The 24,042-nt window shown below is 37.5% G+C and overlaps 1 protein-coding gene across 2 annotated transcripts in view; it reads left to right on the top strand.

The window, feature by feature from the left end:
* LOC129758373 (protein rhomboid) overlaps nucleotides 1–24,042 on the top strand; it is a 314,235-nt gene that overhangs the window by 255,158 nt on the left and 35,035 nt on the right. The window contains exon 1 of one of the 2 annotated variants that reach the window (XM_055755872.1): nucleotides 19,104–19,919. The exons of the other annotated variant lie outside the window; for it this stretch is intronic. The gene's annotated coding sequence lies outside the window, so the exon portion shown is untranslated. Of the gene's footprint in view, nucleotides 1–19,103; nucleotides 19,920–24,042 lie in introns of those variants that run through there. 2 annotated transcript variants of the gene reach the window in all.

Here is a 24,042-nt window from a genome sequence, read left to right as displayed (position 1 = left end):
TAAATGCCTATATCAAGAAAAATAGATTATTTTTATACATTTTATACTTCCTATCATTTAAACATTAAATCTACGCTCAAATCACGATCTTACAGCGAAAAAAGAAGAACTTCATACTGATCCGATAAAAATACAATATGAACAAAATATTACCATGAAATATGGCCATATGGCATACTTAACTATGTTTCATGCAAAAGAACTAGTGAAGTAAAAAATTTCACCAAAATTTCAGCCTTGACGTATGCCTAACATCCGTTTCTACCATTTTCAATTAAATAATTTCAAAATATTGCGAGTGTAAATGAAATATAGCTTAAAACATAAATATGCGCATTTAGCCCGCCGGTTTCGGAAATCGGCTATTTTGACTTCTTTTATTATAAAATTATTTTCACAAAAACTGCAAGAGATTTTAACGGAAAAATTGCTCTTACGTATATAAAACAGATGTCCGCTCATGTGCATATAGTTTTCAGGCTCCTATCTATCGGAATATGGGAGAAAATGAGTGTTTTCCTTAATATGCGCATATAACCCGCCTCTCCCCTAGGTATGTAACGGACCTATTGGGCAATGCTTTTGTAAATGACTTTCTTATTTTTTCCTATCACTTTTTTGCTTGAACAATGCACACACAAAAATAGTGAAAAAGTGTAGGTACTATCTAATTATTCAGGATAAAGATATTTTACATTAAAAGTTATTCATAACTTTCGATATAAAATCCTAGGAGATGCTCAATTTTCCACAAATATGGGAATTGCGGTATTGCTCAGTTGCAAGTCAGTTGCCTCCTGAGCTGATGTCCGTAAGTTCGAACCCAAGAGCAAAGCAAATGCAGAGATTTTGAGTCTGAATTCAAAATCTGGATCCAAATTCCAGATAAGAATTCCTATGAATTTAAAACCAAAAACCGAAATTTGAACAGAACCCTCAACAAGAAATCTCTTACTTGAATCTATTTAAAAAAGGCCCTCAGAGCCAAAGGGGTTAGGGATATTATAAGTGTAAATATGGTCGATTTTGATTTAATAAGGTCAAACAATTCTTCATATTTCAAGCTTTTTTGTGAATTTTCAGATTTTTACAATTTTATTTTCATACTATTTCGTTAGAAAGATACAAATTTTTGAAGAATATATGAAAAATGAACAAACATAACAACTTAAAAGCGTGTTTTCTCGAAATTAGCTTCTATGTACTTATACCCTTTTGGCTCCAAGGCCCTCATATTGCTTAAAACCTCCAGTAAACACTCAATTCTATGTTAAGTTTTCTGGACAACTGATTGATTAGTTTGTTATGATATGAAATCATTTATATATCTTAAATTTTAGTAAACAAAATTTGTTAATTTGCTTCATTGAATACAAAATAATTAATTTCAAGCCGCTGAAATGAAGTATAAAATAGTATTGCTTCTTGATACATATCTGAATTTGAGTCCTGTTCAAAGTTATGCAGCATTTACGGGTCTAAAGTTTAAATTGGATACTAATTACTGAATTCCGGCAATGTTAGTGAAACCCGAACAGATTTAAATTTTATCCATGGCAAATGGCACAATTATTTTTTTTGAATCGATTGAAATGAAGATGAGCAAACAAGAACTTAAAATAAAAATTCTCATGTCTCAAAAACTAAATCACAGATTACGCGATTTTACACAGATTTTTCCGAATTTTTTTCTGTTTAGCAGATTATTTTCGAAAAAAACATTTTAAAGATGATCAAGCATTGCCATCTGAAATAAATCTTTTTAGTCTAACCCAAAATAATCTTACTTAGCTTAGCTTAGCTTGGTTGACTACTCATATCCACCTTAAATCATTGAACTTGAAATGCTGTATAGCTATGATCATTCATCAAAAATATACAAAAAAAAAACTGAAACTTCTGATAACATATTTATCTTGTTCTTTACTCAACTTACGCATTTCAAATTCTATGATCGCTGGCGTGGCTAAGCAGAACAAGTTCTACCTCGCCAATGGTTGCTACTCCGTGATTAATCGAGGCCATCAATTTTGCACAAAGCCCAAAAGAATGGTGCTTGGGATTAGCAGTACATTCTCAATGTACAAAACTCATGCTCTCCTATTCTATAAATGATTAATAACGGCGCCGGCCACGTCCTAGTAGTCAATGGGGAAAAAGGAAGGAATGTTAGTATGATACTCTTTAGGTTCAACTAGCAACCTCTTGCTCCTGCATACTCCAAAAATAGTTTTGAAATAGTCAGAACCAGAGATAAGTTAGTATCACAAATTATGGAAACCGTCTATACGTCTGCGAATCCATATTCAAGTATCAAAGGAAGGGGTTGTGTTAGTTGATGAAAGGTAGAGATCAGGATCCATTTTGGTGAATGGTGCGATCGAGTTTTCCTACACCTCCTATGCTCCTAGTTATTTCCTAAGGAATCTCCTATTTCTATCTTTGAGGCAGTGATAAGAAATTTAATAGTAAAGTAAAAAAAATATTCTAAAATGTTCTTAGCTAACTTGTTTTCCTGGCTGTTATTCTTGCTACATTAATGTATTTTCAAAAACGACTTTTCAGGGTAAAAACACTTCTATCAAACTTCAAAGAATATTTATAAGGAAATATATAGAAAATTAAAGGTTTGTTAATGAATGAAGTGATCCTCTATTTTTGTTTATTTTACTTTATAAATTTGTAATGTGAAATGTGATGATTGAATAAAATCGTTTTTGGAAACCCATCAACATAAATCAACTCTTTGCCTCATCCTAATGTAAACGATTATTTCAGTTCCTTAACTAAGGTCGATACTGTTGTTTCTGTTAAATGATTCCCTTGTTGATAAATTTGCTATATTTAATTTATCTTCGTATGACAAGAATGCCTACCCAAAATTGGATCGCAAAACGTTTCTATTCAACATACATGGCAAAAAAAAATGTACGAAAAATTTTAAGTTGAATGTTTTTTTTTATTTTTTATTTTCTATCACTAAAAAGGGTTGTCGGTTCTTTTATTTAAAAACTAACTAAACTCATTCAAAAAAATATCAATAAAAAAAACGTCATCCGGTAACGAAGAAAAATCTGGAATAAAATACGGTAGCCTTCTTGTTGTGATCAATTTAAGTCGTTAAACTTGAATCTTTATCTTCATTAACAATGTTTTTTTCATTTTTTCACTTTTTATAATTTGTAATAGCAAAAGTCTCGCCCGACATCTTTGAGAACTGTTTATATTTTTTAAACAAAAAAGTGTAAAAGAATCGTTTTCAAAACTAGTCGTGTGTCACCGATTTAATACATAAAAAATCCAAAGATTAGAGAAATAATAAATAAAAAATCAATCTGAAATAAAAAATATTCAACGATTTGAAAATTTTTTGTTTGTTTTAAATTTTAAACAATTTTATTTTATTTTCAACCACACTGAATGTTTATGTTCAAACAAGGGAAGCTTGCTAAGACGTGGCAAATTTTTATTTTTCTCAAACCCAAATGGTTAAATATCCTACTTTTCCTTTTTTTCAATTTTATTTTTTAAACAGTTCAAATTTTTTATTATTAAAGATTTAAATTTCAAAAATCTACTTCATTTATCTTCAAGTCAAATGCTTTACGAAATATCCTTATAATCAGTGCTCTTGAAATGCCAAATCATTAATCTCCAAAAACGTTCAAATAAAAAAAAACAAAGCAACAATTATCCACCAGTTGTGGTAAGTAAAAATATTAGAATTAATCCTAGTAAAAGTGTTTCAGCGTAGTAGAAAGGTATTTTATTCCCGCTCAATGTTCTGTTTTATTCTTGAAAAGTTAGACACAAAACAGGTAAAATAATACTATTCGTTTTTTAATCACTTCCAAACTTTAGAATAGTTAAGGAAAAAGCAAATTAGCAAAGTAACTAGATAAAAAAAAAATTTCCATCTATTATTTCGATAAAATTGTTTCAACGAAATCGAAGCAATTTTTTAATTCTCGTGATTAGTTTTTACGTGTTGGACCAAAAGCGTTTCCTTTCGCCTCTTTTTATGGCATTTAAAAATATACCATCAAGATTAATTTTGATTCAAATTTCACGTGAAAGTTATAAAGCTTTGTGAAACAAAAAATGCATTAAACCAATTACAAAAAAATATCATAAAGATATCGTATTTCAACCGCGTATGAACAAGATATAACATGGAATGCTCCAAAAGCTGCAAATAGTAATCACTTAAACATTTTGTGTTTTTGTGTTTCTTTTCAACAATTTTTACTGAGTTTATTCTACTAGCTTATTCATTCATCAAAATGGAAGCACGACACTGTGTATTGAGAGTCTAGCAACTACGTTAGTCATGTTGACAAATGATTAATTCGATTTTTTTTCGAGGGAAGCAATCTAGCTGGACTAATTTTAAACGCAGTATTCAGAAATTCATAAAATGATCCACAGAGTCCGCTAGTTTCTCAAGAGAACCGAGCTATGTTGCGAATCCCTAGAACTCGGGAGGTTTTCGACCCACCACCGCAACCAAAACATTTTCGCTTTATGGTCTCTAGACTAAAAGACTTCTTTTGAATCTACTATAACTCGTTCACAATACTCCAAATAGTTACTGTGAGACCTGGCCAGAGCTAAGGGATAAACAAGGGAAAATCCCATCGCTTACCTTGCGTAAGTTCGGATGCTGCGGAAGAAAGCCCTTTTTGGTAGACACCTCACTACACTGACGCACGTCATCGCGAGCGCTTGATTGGAGCGCGACTGACTGGACGACGGGGAGAGAAGATGTGTGCAACAGAGATAAATGCCTTTGTCAGCTGTCAGCCGAGGGGTGTCTCGATGGATATATTGAATACATTTGTAATCGCTTATTTATATCGATCGTATTATCTCAAGGGGTGTCCCACATCTCCCGTTTTCTCACGAAAAACGAAAAAAAAAATCACTATCTGACAATTTTAATCTATCTCCGTATTATCCGGTATCCTCTAGTACTTCAGATATCAATAACATGCTGTATTTTTACGAATTATTTCGCATGTTGCCTTTTAAATACGTATATTTTTATAAGTGACATAATGTAACATTTTCAACTAACACAATAAAGATAATTCGGAAAATTCGTTAATGATACTGAGTTCTTCATATGGTTTTTGAGCATCGCCTTTAAAAATAAATAAACAGAGTGTATATAAATAACATGGTTCTAAAAATACGTCATTTCATTTGAACCTACGATTACCATTGGTTAAACGAGTATAACTATTTTTTTCAGATTTGCTTGAAGTTCTCATAATTTATTACAAGTTCGATTAGATTTGAGATGTTTTTATTTTAAATCAGGACATTTAAAGACAAATTTTCAAAAATCTTTGAGTTTTTGAAAAATCAGGACGTCTTTCGAAAATTAGGACTAATTCTGATAAATCAAGACACCTGGCACCTCTGCATTTGCCCTGTTTACACTCGAAGCTAAATCCAGCTGCTTTTTAAATAATTTGGGTTGAGCGTGTTTACAAAATGTAAACAAAAGTAAATTTTCCCACCACAGAACATTTTTGGTCAATCGCGAAAAAAGACATGGTAATTCAACCCGCTCAAGCCAAGTTCCTCCCTGCTTTCGGGAAACGGCGGTCAACTGCTGAAAGGGAGCAGGTATGTTTCTATGTTCTTACAGATCTGATCTTCTTGAAGCTAGTTCTGATCCGTTCTGATGTGGATTATTTCTAATGTAAGATAAGCCAACGATTGATGTTAAATTTTAATCACTTCCAGAATACTGCATCGGATTTGAATGTTTTTTTACACTTCCGTTTATCCAGAGCAAAACAGTTAAATTCCAAGCCCAAGATGCCACCACTAAGGACAAAACAGTCAACGATCTCGCTGGGCCCCCAGGTTTGCGAAGGTTTTGCTCACATCTACACCAGCATCTACTACAACTCTGTCCACTTAACTGTCCACTTAACTTAACTTAACTTAACTGTCGAGCGAAGAAACCATTTTTCCCTGTCACCGGTGGAATGTAGGTTAAGGCTGATCATGATGAAGCATCGGTATACGCCGCTATGTTGGCTGCTCAGAACGAATGTTACTGAATAGTGCAAAACCCTGCACACTACTGCCCTGAACATCAAACTGTGTGCTGCTGATGGTAACCGCACCAAGACTCCCGGACCCGGTGTTAAATCTGCTCTGTGAGCCCTGGCTCGTTCTTCTAAAAAGAGCGGATGTCATTCCAATCCCATGGAACTCCACTCGCCGAAAGGAATGTTCTGTGAATTTCGTCTGTAGAAAGTTGTAGATGATGTCGCATGTTTTGCTGCTGTTCACTGTCTCGTCTCTGGAGCAGATCTCGTATCCTCCTCCCATGTTGCTATCGTAAAAAGAAACCCTTCTCAAAGTGTGAAAACTTGGGCAAACATCGCAATTAACAGCATCAGAAATGATTCGGAAATCAACACTATCATGATTCGTAAACCAATCGAGCTGTTGCCTACAACCATGAAGTCACCAGCCCGCTCTTGGATTATGCGTTGTCATCCAACCATTCACAGCTTAGACTTACCAATGGAAATATACAAGAACCGCTCCGTACATCAAAAATGTATGTTTAGTGCTAACATATGTGACATGTGGTGAACTTCAAAGTAATACAATTCCAAATCAAGTTCCTCTTTCAAATCCAATCAAAACGTTATTACACGTTGATGACATTCAAAGCTGCTCAGTCTAAAAAGTATCCGAATCTACAATATTCGAAGTGTTCTCAATGTTTGGCGTCACTTACAAACATTAACGCTTCACCATTTACTTCCTAAGTTCGTTTTAGAAAACGCTATCGTGTAATAAGCAAAATCAGTTAAGAAAATCCTGAACACTAAGAGCTTGTTTCAGGAGAGTCCAGTTTTTGCCCTGGTAGTGAAACAAATGAAATTACAATCTGCTAACCTACATTCTACATTCTTCCAGAGAAGCATAACACTCAACCTGATTGAACTGATCAAACTGTACACTAATGCTAAGAGCTACCTCAATAATTTCCTCATATTTACAGAAGTTCATCCGAGTCTTTGGAAGACATTGGTGTACAACCTCTCTGTAGCTTCATAACTGCAAACTCGATTATCTCACAAGTTCGATACTCAGATCTTCGTAAAACCTCTTAAACTTCTTAGAACATAAAGCAATCGCGTCATCCACCAGTATTAATGTTGCTGAAGCTTTCCCATTAAACATTTCAGATTCTGCCAAAATAAGAGGCAAGTTGGTACGAATCAAGTTGTACTTTAGGGTGATTATATCCGTTTTATAATAAGAATCTTATATCATATATCGTCATCCTCAAAATAATATTATACAAACTGCGCACCTGCGCAGTGCTAGTTCGAAGTTTTATTTCCTGCTAGCAGGAACATTGTCAATCAATTTATGCAATCTGCATCCTTGCCAGATTGATTCCATCGTTTCCTCATTTTTCTCAATAGCAAACAGAAGTCTTGATCACGTCAGACATTTCATGAAAGGCTCAACCCTTTTGATCAGGGGTCTCTAAACGTTGGACACCTATATTTCTTTTACTTAAGCAATAACATGAGTGGCTTCCTGATTCTACACAGATCTTATAGATTTCAACATAAAGACTTAACCAAGTCTTTGTATAGTATCTTCTTAACTGAGAAAAGGTGTCATTGTGTTACTATTTAGTCTGACTTATGGTCACTTAGTCTGACTTTCCACCTTCAAATCATCAATATTCTTAGACAAAAGCCAGAATCGCGCCAAAACGCGGACCGAGATCCACATCGCACTATAGCAACCTGCTATCAACCTCTGACAAATCTAGGCGGAAGCCCGCCTCGCGCCAAACTGTTGACGGAAGTCTACATTGCAGAAGATATCTACAATCAAATCTTCAACAAAACCAGGCGGAAGTCTGCATCGCGCCAAACTGTGACGGAAGTCTTCATCGCGTCAGATATTTATCATCAAATCTTTAACAAATCTAGGCGGAAGTCTGCATCGCGCCAAACTGCTGACGGAAGTCCTCATCGCGTCAGATATTTACCATCAAATCGTTAACAAATCTAGGCGGAAGTCTGCATCGCGCCAAACTGCTGACGGAAGTCTTCATCGCGTCAGATATTTACCATCAAATCTTTAGCAAGTCTAGGCGGAAGTCTGCATCGCGCCAAACTGCTGACGGAAGTCTTCATCGCGTCAGATATTTAACATCAAATCTTTAACAAGTCTAGGCGGAAGTCTGCATCGCGCCAAACTGCTGACGGAAGTCCTCATCGCGTCAGATATTTATCATCAAATCGTTAACAAATCTAGGCGGAAGTCTGCATCGCGCCAAACTGCTGACGGAAGTCTTCATCGCGTCAGATAATGGTTAAAACCATATAGTTTCTTAACCAAAACGGTGACATCAAAATAAAGGGTTGTTTTTTTTTTAAATAACGAAATGCAAGGATTTATGGAATGAATCTTTTAGTGTTTTCGTTTATTGCCAGTGGCAACCTAGTTATCCACGAGTTTTGCCCTAACTGCTGTTATTGTGTTCGTTTATTAATTCAGAAGTCCACTAGTTTTGCCCGAGGTTTGAACCTCAAGCAGGCGGTTGCAACCCGTAAAAGTTGTCAGTGTTGGGGGTCAGCATAAGGTTGACTATAGCAACCATATATTTGCATCGTCCCGGGTGACGATTCTGTTTGTTTATTCTGAGACAGTTTTGCCCCGCGCCAGTGAAGAAAAACGAAAACGGCATTTAAAAGTATGCGTACATTGTTGTGGATCAATTATTGGGGAGATTGTGACTCTATTGCTTGTTGGTATAAATCTGTTGTTTTGAAAACGGATATTGACTGAGTTATTTGTCCAACGCTAGTAATTTCGCAAAAAATAAAAGCTTATTTTTTTTGTGACTTAGCTTCTAAGCTCAAATAGCAACGCCACGATACGTCTTTCGTCTCCGACTAAAAAGAAATAAAACAAAATGGCTGCTGCAAATAACCAAAATGATGCTCTCGACCAGTTAGTTCTCATATATTTATTTCTAAGTATCGCGTAGTATTTTTAGGAATACCACGCTCCTGGCAGGATCGCCAATTGTGAGACCTGGCCAGAGCTAAGGGATAAACAAGGGAAAATCCCATCGCTTACCTTGCGTAAGTTCGGATGCTGCGGAAGAAAGCCCTTTTTGGTAGACACCTCACTACACTGACGCACGTCATCGCGAGCGCTTGATTGGAGCGCGACTGACTGGACGACGGGGAGAGAAGATGTGTGCAACAGAGATAAATGCCTTTGTCAGCTGTCAGCCGAGGGGTGTCTCGATGGATATATTGAATACATTTGTAATCGCTTATTTATATCGATCGTATTATCTCAAGGGGTGTCCCACAGTTACAATAGAGTGACGACACTTACCTTTCAAATGCATTTCGCTACCTGTTTTGCTGTACCTGGCCGAATATTTACATCCAATCTGCACGGCTCGTAAGGCAGGACAACCTCGGAGTGACCATTTCCAGGAAAAAAACTGTGCTAGATTCATTGCTTAACACTCCAAATCCTCCGTTGTTTTGAATGGAACATTTTCGACCTAGAAGAAGTCTCACGAAGTCTCACGTATTTTAAGAGAATGGGTACACATGAACACTGATAAATTGCTGATTTATCCAAAAGCAAAACAATTTCTAATGATTGATCAGATACTAAAAACATTTCATATTAAAATTTTTAAAAAGATTATTGTTCAGTTAAAGCATAAAAATAAATATTTTTCCGTCCGCTGATCTCTACCAAATCTACAGTCTTCAAATGGATGACAATTCTATGAACGTACCTCTGTGGCAAATTTTTATCATTTCTGCACTGAAAAAAACTAGAGTTTGAATTTATGGATAGAAAAATAAGGTTGTGAATGGAAAAGTCTGCGCATTGCATAAAATTAACTGATATAATCAAATACCTATACTATTGAAAAGTGAGCAAAAATAAAGACAATAAAATCAAATTTCCATCAATAAAACACTGGATAAATCCATACTTATGTTTCTCATCGTACGGTTATTTAAAACTACGTTGAATTGAAAATTATCTTACCAAAGGTTTCATCTCGGTGTGGCAACGACCCTTGCTCAGAAAATTTGCCATATGGGTATTTTTTTCTTTTCCTGAGCTTCCATTAGCTCGTCATTATTAAAATTGAAAATCCTTACCAACCAAATCCTTTCCTTTCGATGCCAACACATTTCTGGAACACCGAATTTTTTTTCTCCATGAACTGAACACATTAAAATTTATTAATGTAACTTATTTGTTCGCTAATTTACAAAAAAATCAGACACTACACAAACTTTTCAACCATTTGGCAGTGTTGCCAACGAACCAATCCTCTAACCCAAAATAATCTTACTACATAAAATCATCATGTTGAGCGTATACAAAATCTGTGACAATTTGAAAAAAATCTTTCAGATACATTTCAAGAGAAAAAAATTAATATACTAGAACAAAAGTTAGCTTGGAGGTCTGTGAAATTATTGATAATTTAGACTTGAACCTGATGATGAGTTTTGTAACGTAATTTTACTGTTTTGCATAGAATTTACTCGTTGTTAATTCAAATGTACGTTGTTTCGTTTTTTGTGAACATGTAAATTACCATCTCAACGCTCCCTTGAGCCCTACCAACGCCCATCAAATTTCAAAGTTGAGCTCACCGCCCCCCACTGGAAGCTCTCAGCGCCCCCAAGGGGGCGGTAGGGACCACTTTGAAAACCACTGGGTTACAATATCAGTTTTTTTTTCAATTATTTAATCATAATTGAACTCGATAAATTTGAACGAAAATTTCGAATGAAGAAATTGTTTCAGATTTTTCAATTCTGGACTTTTAAACTTTCTTATGTTTCAATTCTGCATATGAATTGAGGATGAAAATTTCAAGTCTAAATCTTAAATGGTATTTATTTACTTTTCATATTCCGAAATGATGAGTTTTGAACATGGAAAATCCATTTTATTTAAGTTTGGTATACCTTTGAGTACCTTGCATAAACCAGGCATATTGTTCCAAAATTTTCGCTGGAATCCGGTCAATACTTGGCAATTTTTGGAATTACAGTATTGAAAGAATGGAAAAAACATTTGTAAAAATTGATTTTCTTATCGAATCAAATCAAACGATTTAGAATCAATTTGAAGGTTTCCAAAAATTTTGACGAAATTTGTTTAAAAAAAACTTTTGAACGCAAGAAACATAATTTTAAGGACTCAATTAAAAATTTTGTTTTATTTGGCAAGTAAAGTAAAAAAATCTGCGCAAAATCTGTGCAATCTGACAAGCTTAGTCTACCTTCTTGGAGTCTGTTAGACTTCTTGGAGTCTAACTTTTGAAATTCAATTTTCAAAACTAAATAAAAATAACTATCAACAAGCGAGAAATTTTCTAAAAAAACTGTTGTAAAATTCGGGACCTGGGATGGAAATCCGATTGTTACTCGTGACTAATTTCAGTTGTTCATCAAAATTTGATAAATTATTCAAAATTTTAAGTTTAGCGAAAAATATTTCGCTTGGCATTTTTGATCCTCACTCATGGGGGGAGGTTTCAGCCAAACCCCCCCTCCCCCGGTCCTACGGCCATGCCAGCAGTATACATCGAACACAGATCAACCGAATAAGTTAAAAAAAAGGTTTTTTTTTGCAGCACGAGTCATAAATTTTTCAAACGAGGCCGCCGACTGGATATTCTCGAAAAATGTACGTTTAGAGTTAAGAACAAATGAATTTCTTCGAGGAAACATAAAGTTTTATTGAGATCCTGTATGTTTTTGTGTTTTTTTAAAGTGATGAAAAAATCAAGATTTGCAACAAAGTTACATACACAATTTTTGCAATGCCGGAGAATACCCTTCTGAATCAAGAGCTTATACCTACCGGCAAAAAAATCGGAGGTTGGGGCAAGAAAATAGAAGCTCGCAACAGAAGCTGTAATAGATTTAGTTCCTCATCTTTCTGGAGAAGTGCGAATAAAAGGATCCGTTGTCGCTGAAAATTAAGCGGGCCTGACAATGGTCATCGCATAAGCAGCCAACTAAGTACAAAGAGCTGACGGTTTAATGAATTCCAGTAGCTTTCATGCCAGCTCTCAAGCTGCAAAATAGTGTGTTATTGTGCAGTTATGATTTTTTGTCAATGAATTGAAAAACAGTCAATTAAATTGATAAAGTCTTGTGCTTAAACATGGATTACGTTAAATCTGAACGCATTAAGCGCCAATCGGTGAAGCTCGATTTTGCTGCTCGCTGGGAGCTGCTTGATGGCAACTCAACCTTCCTTTGTGCTTAGGATATATATGGTCGGGGTTCGACCAGACCGAAATAAACGCCTACGCCGAAATTTAGGAGCCTACTAATAGGCATTCTATAGGCAGCACCTAACGAGTATGACTGATGCTCGAAAAATTGCATTTTTCGTTGAGCCAGAGTGAACCGAGCCATACAAATTTTCCTCTTCCTAAATAAGAAATATTTTAGATTTTAACTAACCGGTTGTGCTCTAAACGATGGTGAGCATAAAAAATAAGGTTCTAGTTAAAAATCCTACCAATCTCTTAGTAGAAATGGAAAACAAAATTCAAAGAACTCAGTTCGGTCTGGCTGAACGAAAATTTATACAAATGCTGATCAAATGCTAATTTACCATTAAAATAATCAGTTTTCAGTTCTTACAGAGCCGAATAACAGTTTCGAATCGGAAAACTGAACAAACTGCAGATTATTCCGTAAAAAACTAACTTTCTTCGTCAAAACGTGCTTTTTATTTTCCCCTTCAAGAGGGCTCTCAGTTCATTTTGGCGCAGCGCACTTTTACTAATTCCACTGTCTGCAACATAGATTTTTTTTCATCTTTAAAAAATGGAAAAATGTTCTGATTTTTATAGAGTAGGTAGTTTAAAATATTTTGCATCCGCTGCAATAGATAACTAATTTTTTTTCAATTTGGCATTCAGTTCGGTCTGGTCGAGTCCTGACCATATGACCCTGACTGTACCTTTTAGATGCGATATCTCAGAAACGGGTGAAACTAGAGACATGAAATTTTCAAACTTTTCCTAAAATGAGGAGCCTATATTCACTATATTCACTACAGAGCCCTACCATTGCTCATTTTTTAGATTTTTGAATAGGGTCACCCGAGTCACCCAGCAAAAAATGGACAATCAGCCGGCTAGGGTCATATAAACGCGGATCAAAATTGTGGTCTTCAGAAATTGACCTTAAAGAAAAAAATTCCCTGAAACAAACATAACTCATTTTGTTGTAGTCGTTTTGAAAAACTTATGATTGATATGGATTCAGATAAATTAAGAGCTTATATTCAAACAGTTGGTTTTACAGACCACAGCTGGTTATTTGAAATGTTCCTGAAAAGTTTTAAAACTGTGGTTTTATTTGAAATTTTCTGCTTAATAAGTCTTTTTTGATGAAAATCTTAGCAAATCATGATTTATTTGATGAAAGCTTGTCAAACTCATGAGGGTATTTTTTTTTGTAACATCTTTATTTGAAACGGCTCATACCTTTAGGCTTCAAGGAGCCAAACTCGTTTTGTTTGTTTACAATTGTGTGCTTAAATCTAGTTCATCACTTTTTATTAGAATAGAAAAGAATACAGATAGGGAAATATGAAAATGAAAAGAATCACAGACGAAGATCAATAGCTTTTAGGAAAAGGTATATTTCGAACATGTTGTCCAAGTCTATCACGGCCAGCACATCTCTCACTGGAACATAGAGTGGTTTTCCTCGGGCCCGAAGGGAGTCTATGAAGTTCGTTCTGGCGACAAGGTGGACCTCACACGACCAAACAATATGCTCGATGTCATGGTAACCTTTGCCGCAACTACACAAATTGCTGCCAGCAATATCAAAACGATAGAGTACCGCGTCTAAGGAATAATGATTGGACATGAGACGGGAAAATATACGAATAAAATCCCGACTCAGGTTCAATCTATTAAACCAGGGTTTAAGGCTTACCTTTGGGATAATCGAGTGGAGCCACCGACCCTTCTCACCCTCGTCCCATTTGCGCTGCCAGTTGACAAGAGAGTTTCTTCGAACCAGATAGTAAAATTCGTTGAAGACGATTTCACGTGGATACGTGTCGCCTTCCATCGCCCCCACCTTTGCCAGAGAGTCTGCCTTCTCATTGCCCACTATTGAGCAATGAGAGGGAACACAGACAAAGGTGATGGTAAAACGACGTTTTGATAAAGCACTCAAACTATTCCGTATCTTCTCGAGGAAGTACGGCGAATGCTTTCCCGGTTTTATTGAATGGATTGCTTCAACAGAGCTCAGACTATCCGTTACAACATAGTAGTGTCCAACTGGCCGTGAAGTGACACTGTCTAAAGCCCAGTGAATAGCTGCTAACTCCGCTACATATACAGAGCATGGTGACTGGAGACTGTGAGAGGCGCTAGATGTTCGTTGAACACTCCAAATCCTGTTGATTCCTCTATAAGTGATCCAAACTCATGAGGGTGTTTTAAGGTTCGCGGGCCGCAAACAATATTTTTGTGATCTGGAGGGCTGCAGCCTAAACTCAATAGAAAGATATAAGCTAAAAATTTAGAAACAATTCAACCATAAACATCAATAAAAGTCCTTTTATTGGCTTTTATACTCAAATATAAGTAAAAATTGTTTAATCCTTCACGTCTTTGGTTATGTATTTTTCTTCTTCTTCTTCAACTTGCCGATGCTAATTTTAGCACGACTCGGAACTGCCATCGACTAGCTCCTATTATGGCTCAGTTACAGAGACTTTATGACCAGCGGTATCCGATTATACTCCGTAGAGTTTACAATCTTGTACACTCCATAGAGATATACTGTTTATACTCCGTAGAGTTTACAATTCCTGTTTTCTTTGTAACATTGTTTCATTTCGTTGTATTTGTGTTCGTTTTACGTCCGAAGACTTATAAAATTAGCTTAGCTTAGCTTGATTGACTACTCACATCCACCTTAAGTCATTGAAACCGAAATGCCGTTTAAAATTAGGAATTATACTTTTAAAATGATATAAAGTTCTTGTTTTCCATAGTTCTTTCCATCATAATAGTACTAAAGCATTTCGAATTCCATAACCGCTGGTGTGGCTCCGTAGAATGAATTCTACATCACCAATGGTTGCTACTCCGTGATTGACCGAGGCCACCAATTTTGCCCAGAGGTCAAAAGAATGGTGTCTGGGATTGACAACACATTCACAATGAACAAAACTGATGCTCTCTCTTTATACATCAATAACGGCGCCGGCCACGTCCTAGTAGTCAATAGATAGAGAGGAAAATAAGAGAAAGGGATGATAGAATGTAAAATTATGCTTTAGGACCGAGGTCACCTCTGCATCCTAGCAAAACAATTTTTGTAGGGATGGGGGAAACGGGATATGATCAGGAGACACCTTTGACAAGTGTATAGATCTTAGTAAACCTATTCTCCGGTGCATTCATTGTTCCTAACAAAATGTTTTTTCAACTCTACACAACAAAACAAAAAATCAAGAGACATGTACATCACATAACGGAAAAATGATAAAACTTATTGTGAAAAACATATATCGGCCCACTAGCGTAACAATCTCTCCATAAAAACAGTGTAGATAAAATCAAAATAAAAATTATTTAATTTAAAGTTTTTCTTCAGCTGATATTTGTAAGCTACTTGGTAAGCGATTGACCACTCCTAAGCTCCAAAAACTCCTAAGCTTCTGAACTTCGTAGGTTTCCTAATCAAACTTCTGAACAATCTTAAAAACACCTTTATTGAATAATAATGATGAGAGAGTAAGCTTGGCAGAATTTTCAAATGATTTCTTTCAATTATGATACATTGTGAATTTTACAGGTTTGAAGTCCTCAGCCTAACCTCAAAATATGATAGATCAGTCGTGCCTAGTTTTTTGAAAATTATCATGTTTTTAATGAATACTTTAAATGATTTAAATTTTTTGTATTTGTATAGTATAGCATAGTTTTATAAATTTTTCGATTTAATTCTTTTCAAGTCTGAAATTGTACACTAAATAAAATATAAACTTAACGGATCACATAACTGGATGATAAATCTAAGAGATTTTATGTAAAAAATACGTTTGAAGCATTTTTGTACATGCTTCTTTACAAAGTCAGCATTAAGGGCGTACGGCTTAAAATCGATAACTTAATAACGACTATATATTATTCCTACACTTTGAATAGCTGACACAAAATAATACCAAAAGATTATAAAATAATATCATATGTCATTATGTTGTTTGCTATTCAAATCAAAATATGAAAATGATGTTTGTAGCCCAAAAAGCATTTTTGGACCAGTTCAATAAAGAAACTAGTATTTAGTTGAATTCGACCCAAGTTACCTTTTGAAATTCTCGACTATAATACATTTTGAAGTATCCACAATAAATTATTTACGATAAAAAGGCAAATAACATCATAGATGAAATAGAAGTCAACACTATAAAAGAAAAACTTCAAATTGGTTCTTGTATGAAATTTATAACCTTTAGAATAGTTTATGATTATTGAACAAATAAATATTATGTTTAAAAATGGTTGGGTCTTACCAATTGCTGCCATAGTTTTTGTAATTTTCTGCTTCTTTTTTCATTTGATGTCTCTTGAAAGACACTTCAGTTGATTCAGATAAAACATTTTGATCAAATGATACACATAGCTAAAATTAAAAACTTGCTAAATTTCCTGCTTTGAGTACTGCAATATAATATATTAAAAAATATTTAAAAAGTGTTCATGAAAAATATATCTGTTTACGATGGAAAAAATAATGACGCCCTAGAAAAAACATGATAATTTAAATAAAAAAACAGCTAACGAATGATTTTGATGGAAGTTAAAACAAATAATGAAATAATAATACTTAGCTTTTGATATGACTGTAAAGTTCAGATCTGCTTCGCAAAGACCAAGGATTACAGATTCCATTTCTATGTAAAACCACGAATTCATATCCTTGTCGGAGACCTTGGATCTGTCCGTCTCTTGAAGATCCGTCCACAATTGCTAAGCCCGAAAGGATCGAAATATCCATTCATCAATATTCTTCAATACCACTGAAACAAAACAACAAATTCTCGAAAAAATTGAGGAGCTTGAAAACTGTGCGCCATTTCTTGGCAATGATTACTTTGATCGTTCTTTACGTTCGAAGACTTATAAAATTCTCCAGAAACCCAGATTTTTAGGGTGGCGGGATTCGATCCCTGGACCTCTGGCTTATAAGCCAGACACGTTCGCCATTAGGCTAAACGACCACCCCCATGTATTTTTGGGGTCGCCACATGTGGTCCGCTAAAGGCCAGTTTGACTTGTCTGATCTAAAGACTGAATGCCACCGGACGGCCTTCTAAGATTTGGGAAAACATTTACGCCTTTATTTGCCGGCTACGAACGGATAATCACATTTGGCGCATTGTGCCAAGCTAAGGCGATCCCTAATGAGCAGCTGAGCGGCGAATCCTATAAAGTAATTGTCCACCTTCTTGGGAGATTCCTCTTGCCAACGAATCCATTACGACGGTCGCCAAAAGATGACGAAAAAACGCGTTTCCCTACACACATCAAAACAACACACCATGCTCAAGAAATAGAGTCTAGTGTGGTGTGATGGAAGAGACCGCACATGCCGGCAAAAGTTGTGTGTTTTACTTTTGTGACGACGAACAGAACAGACCAGCGAGTTTCGAACTAAAAGGAAGACTCTCGCTCGCTCGCTACCTTTCTGCTTCTGCTTCCGTCTGCCGCCTCCGTCCTTTGCTTCTGCTGAAGACTCTTCCGTTCCGTGAGCTCAACTCAGCAGCGGCATATACACACCTTGCGCCATCAGAATTTTTTACTTCCTTTCCTTGAATAACGAAATGAAATGCTCTGGTCGCTCTGCCGGTCCTCCCTCTCTTTTCTTTCTTGTTTGGCTCTCCGCTCCGCTCAGGCCTGCTTGTTTTCTCTTGACTTGTTTTTTGGTCGATCGAACCGAATCCAGAAAACTCCTGCACAAAACTCCAGCGGAAAGCAGGGTTGCCAACATTTATTTTCAAAAATCAGGGAACTTGCGAAATAAAAATCAGGCAAAATCAGGCTACGTAAAAGTAACGGAAATTTCGCTCAAAGTGATGACCTTTTTTTTTTTTTGGTCATCGCTCCACGTTTTCACTTCAATATGGGGGCCGTTCAGATACCACGTGGACAGAAAAATGAGATTTTTGACCCCCTCCTCCCCCTCCGTGTACAAGCGTGGACATTTGGAGAACACCCCTACCCCCCTCCCCGGATGTCCACGTGGACAGATTTGAAATTGTTTTTTTTTCTACATCTAATGTGACAGTTGGAAAACACTACTTTTTGCTTTTTTTAATGAAATGGTTGATTTTGAAATAAAACGAATATGCATTTCCTGATTTAGAATAATTTAAAAAATTTAAATTTCTAAATTATCATCTCCATCACTTGCTTTCAAGTGACTACTAATTGTTTAAACATCTTAATATTTTTTCAGCTTTAGAAAATATTTTGGAAGTATGTCCACGTGGACATGACCCAAACCCCTCTCCGTGGACAAGCGTGGACATTTCCATACACCCCCCCCCCTCCCCCTAAGTTGTCCACGTGGTATATGAACGGCCCCATGTGTTGTGAGCCTACTTAGTTGAATAATTCTGCTGCATCAAAGCAATCCCTTCAATTCTCTTTTTCAATAAGAATTAACGGGAATCTTTCGATTGCTTTGATTCAGCCACATTTTCACTTTTTCACTTCAGCTATGGTACCTACTCCAGTTCCTTACTACCCATTTTTCATGACATTCGCAAAAATCAGGCAAAATCATGCATATTTTCAAAAATCAGGGAAAATCAATGGCTTATCAGGTTGTCAGGCAGAGCCTCGAAAAATCAGGCATCGCCTGAAAAATCAGGCACATTGGCATCTCTGGCGGAAAGAGCAGACAAAAATTGATGACTGTGTTGTGCTCTTCTGTGCCGGTTCGTTTAGTTCGAACATTATAGTTCGGTGCAGCGCGTTCAATCGAATCAGTCCTACGCAAGCCATCGTCGAGAGAAGATTAAATTTTGATCGTAAAGCATCGAGCCTCGAGTCTAGAGTTGTGTTCTTATCCCGGTGTTTTGTTGATGCATCAAGAGTGTATTATTCACAGGTCTACGTTCTGTCGGCTGATCTGTTTCCGGTGCGTGCGATATAACAAATCCCGAGCTGATTTTGAATGAAAAGCTAGTGTTTTGTTGGAACCCTCACGAGTAGGGAGTTTTTGAAGAATTTTCGATAAACCAACAACCGATATTGGTACGCGAGTGCGATGTAAAAGTTGTCTGCCTCTTCTCTATTGTGTAATGATTGAAGGCAATAGCTAGCGATTTATTGTTATGAATCCAAAACAGGTTAAATAAGAGCGCCCCAAAGTTTTTCTAATGCCCGCAACAGCTTAAAAGTGTGTTATTCGAAGCAATTTCGGAACGGTATTCTTAACAGTTTTGTCATACCGTTTTTTACGTGGGTGGTAAAAAGCCAAGTGCTTGAAAGTGTGGTTTTTCTGGTGTGTTTGGTAACGAAAAAAATCGTCATAAGAGCCACAAGCATAAGCAAATGGTTCGATTAGTGGAGGAATAAATTTGACCCGGCTGTTTACGAATAAATTGTGACCCCGAATAACTTTTGCCTAGTGAAGAGGGAACGAACGGATTTTTATTTCGTTAAACGGTCACGAACCAGCCTTGTGAATTTAAGGAGTTATTAAATCTGCTGCTGGCCGTTCCGGAAGGAAAACTAGAGGAAACCGAAAATTTTGCTCGCTGCCACTTTCTGGAACCGATTGCAATGGGTAAGTGAAGAATTTGTGGCGCTACAGAACCATACGCCGTTCTTGTTTCGTTTTTCTGTTTGTTTATTGCTTTTGTCGTTTCAAAACGTATCGCAGAAAGGCTCGACCAAGGGGAGCTCATATTGACTTTCCTCTCTGGATCTATGGAAGCGGAGGGCTCGAAATCCCTGATCCTGTGACTTAATCCTGTTTTATTCATTTGTAATTTACTATCAGATTATAGAGTAACAAGGGAGATCCCATAGCAGTGGGAAATCGATTAAGTTCGTATAGCTTGAGGATTTGCTAGCATTCAGAGATGAAAAAGCCATAAAGCCTCTTGGTATCGAGGAAAGTTGAATTTCTCCCTTTCACGATAAAAATCTTCACCGATTATATCTTATAACATTTCAGGAAAATAAACATTCTAGTTTTTTTTCATCAATCATGATTTCTGTACAAATAAAGACTGTTGCCTTGCAAATTAATTAAATTATTAATTCTATCTCTACAAACAATGCATATTTTTATAGTACCTTGAATTCCTTGTAGTCCCTCGTATAAACTCTCATATTTATCGCTTGATTATCCATCCGAATCAGTGAACCATTTAAATCCTCTTGGTATCGAGGAAAGTTGAAAGTCTTCCTTTCATAAGAACATTTTTATTGATTATTTCTTGCAACGTTTCATTCACTTAAGTACAAACATTCAGAACTCATCAAGCTGGAAATATTATACAAATAAAGACTGTTTTTATTGGAAAATAATGGTCTACTATTCTGTCTAAGAACGTCTACGATGTACTGACAATGCATATTTCTTATGTTGTACCTGAATCCATTGAAGGCCCTCAAGAAAATCCTATATTCGATTTTTAAAAATCGTTTTACGTCAAAAAGTCGTTGAGAGCTTAAATTAGAAAGTATTCTCCCCTTAACCGAAAAAAGGTCATCCACATCGTTTCTAAAACTGACTCCATCATGTTATTGACGACGAAATCACGCAGCTTGTACAAACTGTCAAATCACCACACTAGGATTTTTTGGCCACCCCAACAGTTACTAGATGGATGGATTGATGGGGGGGCGACGTTGTTCCCATTCCCAGATTCGGTCGGTTCATAGTGGCCCCCGGATCTACTCCAAAGCTGATGCTGCTGCTGCGGGGTGGCAGTTTCGCACACACGAGCTTGCGCGCGTAGGTGCTCCTGGCGAGAGCTCATAAAAAGGTGTCTTAAGTGTCAGTTACCGTACCTACTGCCGCAATAACTACAAGAGCTGGGCGACGACGCCGTCATTCAAAAAACTTTGTCTAGGCTAGGCCTCTCCTGTTAGGCAGATTTTTTCTTCCATCTCTTTATTCTAAAGTAGTACAATACTTACCAATGCTGACAAACAAATGCTTAGACGCCAGCGATGACCTGGACCGGAATCTGGCGCGATGGATTCCAACGACGACGACGGAGGCACACGGATAAATAATTGAATCAATTTTGTTCATTTCCCACGCACTTGTCAATGGTTATTCACTCGCCTGTTTGCCTCTCTTCGGGTTTTTTTTTCGTTAAAGAAATGTTCGCTGCCTCTTGTACGGACCAACCAAACAACCAATACCTCACCAGTTCGTTCGTTTATTCCTTGCGATCTCGATGATCGATAACATTAAAGTGCCTGGGTGTGCGCGCGCAGATTGGGGACACTCAATCTCTTTCGGTTGTTGTTTGTCTTTCTGTGGAATATGAAAAAAAAAAAAAAACATGAATGTTACCGGGGTTTCCTTGTAAAAGCAAGGAATGATTCATACTACACCAACAAATTAAAAAAAAAATCAGGACTTTTGAGCTACATATTTATGAAATTAGACAACATATTGCGAAATTAGACAGCGTATTATTCCTCATTCATTCATAGCTTCTTTTTCGCATCTACAAAAAATCCCTCTGTGATCTCATTCCATCGTCTAGCTCGTTCCGTGTTTATTTGTTGCATTGCGGTAGCACTCGTGGCCAAATACGTTCACGATCGAACACGTCTGGACGTGCGTTTAGCAGCGCGCAAACCAAACCGTTTGGTTACTCCTTTTCACGATCTCCGCCGGATAAAACCCTCGGGGGCTGCGGTGCTGTCTGATTGACAACGACGAACGAGGCACGTGCGTGCATTCATACAACTCTCGCTCGCTCGATAGAGATTCATAGGTGAGGTGAGGTGTAGTAAAAAGAATCTACACACTCATTCACGAACTTCAGCCAGAGCCGCCCAACAGGGGAAAAAAGGTATGGCCATGATCGGTCAATTGAAGCAGCCGCCGCCTGCGCCCGATCACTAACAATCCCGCACCACTTACTTGCTTGCCTGTCTGCTCGCTCGCGGCTTTAGCGTGTTGAATGACCGTGCAGAAGGCATCCGATTACAGCTTTCATTCATTAAAATGTTAACGTACGGGGCCCGGAATCGGAATACGGCGACGACGGCCAGGGAAGTTGTAGGAGGTCCATAGGCTAGTAGAGCTCGACGGGGTTCCCTCAGGTTTGAAGGTCATTTCTTCGATCTTCGCTCGCTACTCGGCGGACGGTTTGGAATCGATACCGTAAAGTAGTACTAGACGAGGACGCAAAGTTCTGACCACGCGCAGTCTGGCAGAACCGAAGCCGTATATATGAATAGAAAGCGCAAACATGATAAAATTAGTAACGAAAAAAAAGGCAGAGAAGTGAAATTATAACCTTGTTATTGGTAGGAGCCGGCACGCGTGCATGTTATCGCTAGAGAATCGCTTCGCCGCATGGCTCGATCAGCCCAGCGGAATTTTTTGTCGATGAACTGGAATAGACATGATTGGAATTCGATGTCGTCGTCGTGTGTCCGCGGCGCTGATTCATGTTGCCTACCTAAGGCGGATATATGGCGTTTGCTTGGTGATATTGAGAAATTCCGTCATCGACGTCACTCTCCTCGTCTCGATCGGTGGGGGTGCGTCATTTGTTTAAGAGCTGTATTAGCTCATGCGCAATGTGATGTAATTCGATGTAGTGTGGCTAGCTTATTAAGGCAACATTGTTTGAGGTATTTTCGGGCCTCTGACTAATTAATACATTTATCGCTATCGGCATAAGTATTGTTGAGCTCGACGATGGTTCTTCGTCTTTAAGCCTTGCGTAACTTATTTTTGATGTGAGAAATTGGTCATAAAAGTTGGCAATCATATTAAACCAATTTAAACAGCAAATCGAAGATTACACCAATTTATTAGTGTCCGGCACGGCACGCAGCTTTTTGACGAGCGCCGCTGCTTGCTGAGTAGGTTTGCCCAATCAGACACGGTTTAAGTCAGCCGGCAGCAGCAGCAGCACCATCGCAATCGTCGGCGGAAATTGATTTGTGGTAACTTGTTTGCCGCTGTTATTTTTTCGCTTTTTTGGCATTGGTCGTTGAAACTGATTGACCCAATACATGGTGGCTGCGGCGGGATTCATGTAGTCGCTTATTAATTATGGCGAAATGGCCAAATCGAAGCCGCCGCCACCGACTGTGTTGGCCTTCGGTGGGATCTTCAATGCGTTTTACAACAATCGCCGCTGCTCATTCAATTGTAACATGCAGCTAATTTTTCTAACTCACACGCCAGGCCAGCCAGCTAGCTTGTTGTCTTCGGTGGCTGGTTCGCACAAAAAAAAAAAAAAAATACAAAAGCAAGAGACCCGAACCATAGGTGCCAACTATTTCACGTGGGAATCGTACGTGTATGTACTTGTACTTTTCCTGCTGCATAGAGTAAAAAATACAGAGTGCATAAACGACACACGGAAAAACTCCAGGTCGTCGGGATCGGAGCGGAAATAAATATCGAATAAAGATAATTGTCTCGCTCTGTGCATCGAAGCAGAACGAGTGTGAAATAACGTGGGAGGAATTTCCGCTTCTCTTTGAGTTAGGTAGGTGCCCTCGATGAGACACACACACCGCACACACACATTTACCCCGCGACCCAGCGATGCAGTTCAGCGTACCTTTCCCTCGAAGTGACGCGTGTCGACGACGTTGCATTTTGCAGACCCAGACCGCGTCTTCTCGTTACCTAGCCGTTGGCCGTTGCACACAGGCAGGACAGGACTCTTCCTCAGCGCCGGCGGCAGACAGCA

The sequence above is a fragment of the Uranotaenia lowii genome, chromosome 3, assembly GCF_029784155.1.
Source record: "Uranotaenia lowii strain MFRU-FL chromosome 3, ASM2978415v1, whole genome shotgun sequence".
In the NCBI taxonomy this organism is placed as follows: domain Eukaryota; kingdom Metazoa; phylum Arthropoda; class Insecta; order Diptera; family Culicidae; genus Uranotaenia; species Uranotaenia lowii.
Note: the sequence above shows the minus strand (reverse complement) of the source record. Positions and strands in the feature narration are given on the sequence as shown.